General features: G+C 42.1%; 1 protein-coding gene across 1 annotated transcript in view; it reads left to right on the top strand.

Annotated features, from left to right (window-relative positions):
- The first annotated feature begins 144 nt into the window (after positions 1-144).
- Positions 145-7421, top strand: part of LOC135524501 (sphingomyelin phosphodiesterase 3-like) — a 44451-nt gene continuing 37174 nt past the window's right edge. Inside the window, exon 1 of the mRNA XM_064952085.1 lies at positions 145-335. The gene's annotated coding sequence lies outside the window, so the exon portion shown is untranslated. The remainder of the gene's footprint in view (positions 336-7421) is intronic.

Raw genomic sequence — 7421 nt, 5'->3', positions numbered from 1 at the left:
TTGAAAGCACCATATCACAAAACCAAATTTCCCCAACAAGCACCAAAGTGATCGTCATGAGAAGTAACAAGGTTTGTCTCTTTGCCTTGCGATTGGCTGTGGTCGTTTTGAAAAGGGTGTGGCATCGAGCCTATGAGCGATGACGTCAATGGAGCTGTTCATGGAGTGGTGGTGCTGGAAGGAACCTCACGTAGTCCAACAGCTTCTGCGGGCAAGAACTGGACTGTACCGTGGATTTCAGAGCATCAGAGGTTATTACCACGGTTCATATGGGAAGAATACCGAAGCGAAATAGGGTTCCACCTGTTTGAATACATCTGCGGGATCTGAAAGAAGTGAGTAGCTATGCTAGATCGCATGGTTTGAAAGGGAGCATTAAAGGGTTGGGTTTAATGAGGATGTTGCGTTTTTTTAACATATTGAGAACGTTGCTCATATGAATTATCAACCGTTCACAAACGGTCCTGATTGGTTAGGTTATCTCCGGACTGTAATAGCTTTATGAGTGCTTTTTGTAGCATATTTATTATGCCACGTCTTTCACCTCAATGCCTACAACATGGGATGATTTGACTGTATTTGCATGAAACCCAAAGATCGAATGTTCAAGGCAGATTTTGTGTGTGTGTGTGCGTGTGTGCGCGCGCGCGCGTGTGTGTGTGTGTGTGTGTGTGTGTGTGTGTGTGTGTGTGTGTGTGTGTGTGTGTGTGTGTGTGAGAGAGAGAGAGTAAGAGAGAGAGAGAGAGAGAGAGAGAGAGAGAGAGAGAGAGGAGAGAGATAGAGGTTCTTTTACACAGGCCAGTCTAGTAAATCAAACCCATGGAAACAAATATTTTATATGCGCGCACCGTTTCCTATAGCCTAGCTTACATCTATCTCTCTCTTCTACATGGCTGAGGGGAGGGCTGCCTCAACATTGCAAAATACGCTATCAGACACGTTTTGTTTCAGGCGGCTAGGAAAAGTCACTTGGACCGAGTTTGAAAAATGTACCCTTTAATAATACGTCATAATAACAGCTTGCAATGAATTATTAGGCCTAGATATCACCACTGTTTGCACAGAATTGCAGCCTATTGAAATAGGCTAGTTTTGTTGACTGGACATGACTACTGATTTAGCAGATTCAGTGGAAACACGATCTTTGATTTCGGGATGGTGATCTTATTCCAATGATAGGCGTGGCACAACTGCGGCTGACCTGGTGAAAAAGCAACGTGGTCTCAGGGCATTTCGTATTATTCTCTAAATGTTTTTACATTTACAATTTTGGTCATTTAGCAGAGGTTATTTTCCAGAGTGACTTACCTTTTCATACTTTCTTTGTCATACATAAAGCTGTGACAGGCCATTTAGTGTGATATATTACGTTAGGTTACATTATGAATGAAAAAGCAGTTAAACAATATCATACGAATTATAGCATGTATAGTATCATAGTATCAGCATGGTCGTACAATAGCGTACAAACTGGATGAATTTATTTAGGCGTTTAGAAGAACTAATGACAAAGGTTAGGATAATTTATGTAAAAGGTTAGTGGAACTAAAATGACAAAGGTTACGATAATGTATGTAGTTAGGTGAAATGGGTTAATTTTAGAATAAGGGTTAGGGGAAGGGTTAGCTAAAATGCAACAGTTGTCCCCGACACACCTTGAACACGCAACCTTTGGATTCCTAGACGCTGCAGAAAGTAACTAGACCATTAATAGGTATCATACGTCTTGAAGGTGTTCAGAAATACGTAAAGTATGTTTTGTATGGCTCTGAGGCCAGGTTGGAAAAAGAGTCGGGCAATAAAACTCTTGCTCTCTCGCTCTTTCTTTCTCTGCCTCTCTTCTTGAGGATAGACGCTCAAAGCTGAGTTAAAGCTGACAGGACTAGGGAGGGAGCATGATGATGCTGGTAGCTGACACGTGTGTTCTGTAATTAAAAGACAACCTGCAATTCCTAAATGCTTGGCTACAATAGGAAGGGGTTGTGTGTTGACTGTCATAAGTGTGTGTTTAGCGTAGCCTATTCTCCTTGTGCAAGGTGAAAGTGCCTCAGAAATAGGCTTACATAATCACCTAACCCCAAAAAGGTAGTCAGACTGTACCCAGCCAACATGTGTTCTTAGCCACAAGGGCCCCAAGTTTAAAGCCAACATGGGTTAAAGAATGGTTTTAAGATGTGGGCCCCAAATAGGATAACCACTTAGGACCCACAACGTTTTGTCCATGTTGGCCCCACATGTGGTTGCTATGTTGAGCTTTATGTGGGCTTTATGTTGGGCTTATTAAGGGACCTCAGTGGGCAAATGTCTAATAACTAGGGTTGCAAAGGTTCGGAAACTTTCCGGTAAATTTTCAGAATTTTCCCAGGAATTTTCCATGGGAAGTTAAGCTCTGGAATTTGGGGAATTTAACTTAAATTCATCAATAATGTTACCTTATAACAGTGAACCTTTTTTGTGGGATACACATAAGACAATTCTAGGTCTTGTGGGATATCTTGGTTAAACCATCCCCAGTTCAATGGAATTGCAACCCTCTGCATGCACAGTGTATTCTTCCATCACATGTGCAGTGCACTCTTCCATCACATGTACAGCTGATTCTCAAGATCCCACACACTAATGAGATGCTATTGAGCCCACATTACTACACTGTCTGAGCCAAGGATGACATGCTTTCTGGTAAATTCTGATTACAATACCTGGTGGGGTGAACATATTTTATATGACATACATGATTTTTTGTTAACTAGTAAATAGTAGCCTACAGCAAAGTGTATTTTAATCCTTTCTAACTTGTTAACAATTTCTGCTTGTTAGTTTTTGCTACCATGTGGGTTAGAGCTTGATTGAGCCTGCTAACTGAGGAGTGTTAATTCACCTGTTTCCATACATGTTTCATTTTAAATCATTTATCTTACAAAGGAGTTGTTTAATCTAACTTATTAGCTATTTATCTATACATGGTATTGCCTTTGCGTTTTCTTTTACAATTTTTTTTTCTAATCTTTAAAAGGAAAATGCCACGGGCACTATCTGATGTGTGGAGACATTTCACTGCAGCTAATGTAGAAGGAAACCCTGTGTACATTTGAAAATACTGTGCCAAATCATATGTGAAGAATGCAACAAAGAAGCAGAATCATCTGGCCAAGTGCATAACATTCCGTCAGCACTCACAACAAGTAACCTCTGACAAAAGTCACTCTACTTCTATCCGAGGTGACAATGATGCATCAGACAGCTTATCAATAGCAACAGCTCATCGTCCTCCTGGAATCAGAAGTTTTTTTGACTCAATGGAGGAACGTAGTCAGAGAAATACTGCTGAATGTCTTGCCTGAGCTGTGTAAGCAACTGGTTCACCTCTGATGCTCACAGACAATGTGTATTGCAAAAGATTTCTGAATGTTCTCTACCCAGCATACACCCCTCCAACCACACATGCTTTATCTACTAATTTACTGGTTGCAGAGTTCAACAGAGTTCAAGTGAAGGTCAAGCAAATCATAGAGAAAGCAGACTGTATTGCAATCATCTCTGATGGGTGATCGAATGTTTGTGGGCAAGGAATAATTAACTACATTATCTCCACCCCTCAACCAGTATTCTACAAGAGCACAGACACAAGGGACAACATACACACCGGTCTCTACATTGCAGATGAGCTGAAGGCAGTCATCACTGACCTTGGACCACAGAAAGTATTTGCACTGGTGTCAGACAATGCTGCGAACATGAAGGTTGCTTGGTCTAAAGTGGAGGAGTCCTACCCTCACATCACACCCATTGGCTGTGCTGCTCATGCATTGAATCTGCTCCTCAAGGACATCATGGAACTGAAAACAATGGATACACTACAAGAGAACCAAGGAAATGGTTATGTATGTGAAGGGTCATCAAGTTATAGCAGCAATCTACCTCACCAAGCGAAGTGAGAAAATAAGAGCACCACATTGAAGCTGCCCAGCAACACCCATTGGGATGGTGTCATCATCATATTTGACAGTCTCCTGGAGGAGAAGTAGTCTCTCCAAGAAATGGCCATATCACAGTCTGCTGATATGGACAGACCCATCAAGAGGATCCTCCTGGATTATGTATTTTGGGAGAGAGTGGTAAGCAGCCTGAAACTCCTGAAACCTATAGCAGTAGCCATTGCACAGATTGAGGGAGACAATGCCATCCTGTCTGATGTTCAGACTCTGATTGCAGATGTAAGAGAATAAATCCATACTGCCCTGCCCACTTCACTGTTGCTCCAAACTGCAGTTCTGAAATACATAAAAAAACGTGAAGACTTCTGCCTGAAGCCCATACACGCCACAGCGTACATTTTGGACCCCAAGCATGCTGGCAAGAGCATCCTGCCTGGTGCAGAGATCAACAAGGCCTATGGTGTCATCACTGCCGTGTCTCGCCACCTTGGCCTGGATGACGGCAAGGTTCTTGGCAGTCTGGCGAAGTACACTTCCAAGCGCTTTGGGATGGAGATGCAATATGGCAGTCGTGCCAACATATCTCATAAGCCACCTGGTGGAAGGGACTTTGTGGATCTGAGGCTCTTTCCCCTGTTGCCTCCATCATCCTCCAAATCCCTTCAACATCAGCCGCCTCAGAGCGCAACTGGTCCTTATTTGGGAACACACACACCAAAGCACGCAACAGGCTGACCAATACAAGGGTTGAAAAATTGGAGCCTAGCAACGAGCCATCCTCAACAAGGTTGGAACGTGACAGGGAAGATGAGGCCTCAGAGTCGATGGGGATCATTCAATATTCTCTTTCTTTTGTTGTTCAGTGAAATCATCCCATGTGAAGAGTCAACTCATTTAATTAAAGTTCAATTCGTAACTAAATTGTTTTTTATTTAAAAATTTGCAATTCTGTCTATGATAAGGTAAAGGGTTTATGTTTCTGTCTCCATATGATATGGTAAATATATCCAATGCAAAAAACATCTACAGTTAAATGGTATTAATATTAATTTACTTATATTTATGTTAGTTCCCATATATTCCCGTTAATTCCCATATATTCCTGTTAATTCCTACAGAAAGATTCCACCTCTGAATATTTCCCAAAATGTGCAACCCTTGTTATAACCATATGGGTGTCACGTTCTGATGTTTATTTCCTTTGTTTTGTCTTTATTTAGTATGGTCAGGGCGTGAGTTGGGGTGGGCAGTCTATGTGTGTTTTTCTATGTTGGGGTTTTGAGTTCAACCGAGTATGGTTCTCAATCAGAGGCAGGTGTCGTTAGTTGTCTCTGATTGAGAATCATACTGAGGTAGTCTGGGTTTCACTTTTGAGTGGTGGGTGTTTGTTTTCCGTGTGTGTGTTTGTTGCCACACGGTACTGTTTCGGTTTCTTTCATTTCACGTTTATTGTTTTGTAGTGTTCAGATTATGTCTTTAAATAAACGTTATGGACACTTACCAAGCTGCGCATTGGTCCTCCGATCCTTCTCGCTTCTCTTCCTCAGAAGAAGATGAGGAACGCCGTTACAATGGGCCCTAGGTTTTAGCCCAGGTGTGTTAAAGAATGATTAACACTTGGCCCCACATGTAGGATAACCACAAGGTGCACACAAGGTTTGGACCTCAGCATCCACATTTGCCCCACATGTTGTTTTCATGTTGGGCTTGATGTGGTTTAAGGTTGGGTTGGTCCCCAGGACCATAAGTGGGAAAGACTGCAGTGCAGAGAGAAAATAGTGAGGCTGATGCAAATTATATGCATTTATCATTTTGCTAATTTGCATATAATTTGCGTCACCATCATCATCATCACACTTTTTGCTCTGTACTGAAAGTGCTCTACCTTGAAAACTTGATTGCTAAAAAGCACAATTTTGGGGATTGCATTAACAGTGGTCTAATGAAGAACATACTACAATACTTTGTTTTTGTAAAACATCCCTTTCGGAGTACCTACCACTCCATTCAGGAAAGCTGTGGGTTACTTTTACTCCATGGCCTCCACATCCTGGACAGTATTCATAGTGTATTCAGACCCATTGTGTAGTGCTGCTGTTGCCATGTTACCATTGTCAGGTGCTGACTCTTCTTCATCCATTTCTGAGTCCATCTGCACATCAGAAATCTTATCTGCCCTTTTAAGTTTGATTCGGGCCTGTTCATAGATACAGTGCCTTGCGAAAGTATTCGGCCCCCTTGAACTTTGCGACCTTTTGCCACATTTCAGGCTTCAAACATAAAGATATAAAACTGATTTTTTTTGTGAAGAATCAACAACAAGTGGGACACAATCATGAAGTGGAACGGCATTTATTGGATATTTCAAACTTTTTTAACAAATCAAAAACTGAAACACTGGGCGTGCAAAATTATTCAGCCCCCTTAAGTTAATACTTTGTAGCGCCACCTTTTGCTGCGATTACAGCTGTAAGTCGCTTGGGGTATGTCTCTATCAGTTTTGCACATCGAGAGACTGAATTTTTTTCCCATTCCTCCTTGCTCGAGCTCAGTGAGGTTGGATGGAGAGCATTTGTGAACAGCAGTTTTCAGTTCTTTCCACAGATTCTCGATTGGATTCAGGTCTGGACTTTGACTTGGCCATTCTAACACCTGGATATGTTTATTTTTGAACCATTCCATTGTAGATTTTGCTTTATGTTTTGGATCATTGTCTTGTTGGAAGACAAATCTACGTCCCAGTCTCAGGTCTTTTGCAGACTCCATCAGGTTTTCTTCCAGAATGGTCCTGTATTTGGCTCCATCCATCTTCCCATCAATTTTAACCATCTTCCCTGTCCCTGCTGAAGAAAAGCAGGCCCAAACCATGATGCTGCCACCACCATGTTTGACAGTGGGGATGGTGTGTTCAGCGTGATGAGCTGTGTTGCTTTTACGCCAAACATAACGTTTTGCATTGTTGCCAAAAAGTTCAATTTTGGTTTCATCTGACCAGAGCACCTTCTTCCACATGTTTGGTGTGGCTCCCAGGTGGCTTGTGGCAAATTTTAAACATCACTTGTTATGGATATCTTTAAGAAATGGCTTTCTTCTTGCCACTCTTCCATAAAGGCCAGATTTGTGCAATATGCGACTGATTGGGCCTGATTGGGACTGATCATGGGCCTCTTGGCTGCATCTCTGATCAGTCTTCTCCTTGTATGAGCTGAAAGTTTAGAGGGACGGCCAGGTCTTGGTAGATTTGCAGTGGTCTGATACTCCTTCCATTTCAATAGTATCGCTTGCACAGTGCTCCTTGGGATGTTTAAAGCTTGGGAAATCTTTTTGTATCCAAATCCGGCTTTAAACTTCTTCACAACAGTATCTCGGACCTGCCTGGTGTGTTCCTTGTTCTTCATGATGCTCTCTGCGCTTTTAACGGACCTCTGAGACAATCACAGTGCAGGTGCATTTATACGGAGACTTTATTACACACAGGTGGATTGT

The sequence above is a fragment of the Oncorhynchus masou genome, chromosome 31 (genome assembly GCF_036934945.1).
Source record: "Oncorhynchus masou masou isolate Uvic2021 chromosome 31, UVic_Omas_1.1, whole genome shotgun sequence".
NCBI lineage: Eukaryota > Metazoa > Chordata > Actinopteri > Salmoniformes > Salmonidae > Oncorhynchus > Oncorhynchus masou.
The sequence above is the reverse complement of the archived record's forward strand: the minus strand, read 5'-3'. Positions and strand labels throughout refer to the sequence as shown.